Source organism: Etheostoma spectabile, chromosome 13 (assembly GCF_008692095.1).
Source record: "Etheostoma spectabile isolate EspeVRDwgs_2016 chromosome 13, UIUC_Espe_1.0, whole genome shotgun sequence".
Classification (NCBI taxonomy): domain Eukaryota; kingdom Metazoa; phylum Chordata; class Actinopteri; order Perciformes; family Percidae; genus Etheostoma; species Etheostoma spectabile.
In genome coordinates, this window is record NC_045745.1 from 2,784,750 (window position 1) to 2,787,177 (window position 2,428).

General features: G+C 40.7%; 1 protein-coding gene across 2 annotated transcripts in view; it reads right to left on the minus strand.

Annotated features, from left to right (window-relative positions):
* The window catches only part of fez1 (fasciculation and elongation protein zeta 1 (zygin I)), a 24,872-nt gene that overhangs the window by 21,995 nt on the left and 449 nt on the right, over positions 1-2,428 (minus strand). The window lies entirely within an intron of this gene.

Here is a 2,428-nt window from a genome sequence, read left to right on the forward strand (position 1 = left end):
TAACCCGACCAGGCTCCTCTCTTTATTACGATGTAAAAGTTTTAGACTGCCGGGGGACTTCCTTTGACACACTGAGCTCCCCTCTCCTCCCTCTTCATTTGTGTGCATCTCTGTCCCAGGAATGCTTGTTACTAACCTACCTCTGGGAAGTTATTTCCCAGAGTCTTTATGCTCTTTTTTGCCCAGCATGTTTCCTTGGATCATGGAGGCTCCAAAATCATTGTTGCAGCTGTTGCCGTGGTCCTGCTACACGTCCTGCGATGCCCGGTTACATCCTGCTACGCTCTGCGGTGTCCTGCTATGCCATGAACTACTACAAACTACTATTTCAAGTCACTGTTGTATTATCTTTTATTTTGACTTTTTTTTATTACACCCCCAACCGACACCGACAGACACCACCTACCAAGAGCCTGGGTCTGTCCAAGGTTTCAAGGAGTTTTTCCTCGCCGCTGTCAAACTAAATGCTTGCTCTGGGGGGGAATTACTAGAATTGTTGGGTCCTTGTAAATTAGTATGGTATAGACCTACTCTTTCTGTAAAGTGTCTGGAGACAACGCTTGTTATGAATTGAGACTATAAATAATTTATATTTGTATTGCCCACTGTAGATTACAGAGTGAGCCTTACCGGGAGCATGTATAGTTGCGATGAATGTTTTGCTCAGGCAGAAAACCATTCATTTACAATAAGAAAATAAGTTACAGATGAATTGTTGCATTTCAAGTGTTGCATATGGTAACTTAGCCTACTTAGGATGTCTCCTGAGCTAAACTGGGTATCACTGTCACTGGGTCACAAGCCAGAGCATTAAGAGATTGTTGTAGCAACCAACATAATAATAACTAATATAGCGCATTTCATGAAACCCACGGACACTTTACACAACTACAGGGGGACAAGGGAAAAGAAAATAGGAAGCTAACACAAACACAGACTAAAAGAAATAAAACGTCTGCGCTAAATGTGAGGGGGACTTAATTTTATGTAGTATACTGACGTTAAAAGCAAATCACGCAATCTAAAGTTATTTTATGAATGAAATCGTCATATTACATATCTGAAGGCCAATTCTGGATGTTTTTGAATGATTTATTTTGTCTCCAATACCTGCCTCCATCTGTTTAAAGCTCGACTGAGTGTGACTCAGATTTCGCCCGTTGCCTTTCACTTTCCCTTTTAGCTTTTAGTTGTTTTTTGTTTAATTTCTTTCTGCCTCAGGATCAGCCATAACTACAACAGATAACTTCTAAAATAAAATTAAAATACAATTAGGCCTATATAAAGAAATCTCCTGCTACCTTTAAACTTGCTCTAAAGGCTGGATACGCTTACACAGGCTTACCAGTGTAACAAAGAAATCTGTGACCTGTCAGAATGTGTTACTGTAGCACTGTCTACCTGCCGTAAATCACTCTGTGACTTTGCGGGGGGAACCCATGCAGAGGCTACAAAAACTATATAGTACATATATACAGTACATATAGAATGACAGTCTTGTTTGGTGTTAGAGATCATTTAAGAACACTGTATGAATGATAGAGCTTCAGGAACATTAACAAGTTACGTTTCGTCACTTTAATATGTATGTGCACAATATAACTTTTGTGATATTTGGGGAAAATGTGACTGTGCACCTTAATACATCTTTTGACCTTACTCTTTGTCTCTTAAAAAAAATAGATATTTCTCTGTAACAATTTTCTTGTGTAAAAGTGAAAAGTTCAACTTTTACAGAGTAGTCCTGTGGATGTATTTGGTGTGGATTAAGACGAAGAGATTCGGTAGAGCGTCGAGCTGCGGCTTTATTCAGTGGAAACCTACAGGAGAGGTATGACATCACAGCATCCACGCTGAAGGTGACAGCAGTCGGGATGCTGTGGAGGCGTTTGAGATGTGCATGTATTGGATGTCTGCATACAGTGTGTTTGGGATGTGTGTCAGCCTTTTCCTAAATGCGACTTTCACAGAGAGCGGTCTCAGGTGCTCCGCAAAGATGCAGGTGTGAGAAGAGCCAATCATTTAATGCAATGGCGCCAGATCACGCTGCCCGTTTTACAGTGAGAGGAGATGATCAAACAACAAGGCAAACACCTACTCCACTGCAGGTTTTCAAAAGCATCATGCTCATAATTTGCAGAAAGTCTATTTCTTATGTCGCTTTCTTTCATTCTGAATGAGGACTATTATTTTGTATAAAAACAATTCCAACACATAAGAAGTGCTATTGAAATCAATATGTGAGCCATTCATAATTCTTAGTGATGTGGATTCCACTTCAAATTAATATTCAGGCAGTAATGGCAGAAATGGAAATCACGCAAGTGCATGTCATCGGCTCATCAGAGAGTGGGGGGAGGGAGAGAAGACAAGCAGCGAGGAGAGAGGAAGGAGAGATGGAAAACCATGGTTACAAGATGAGGATGGG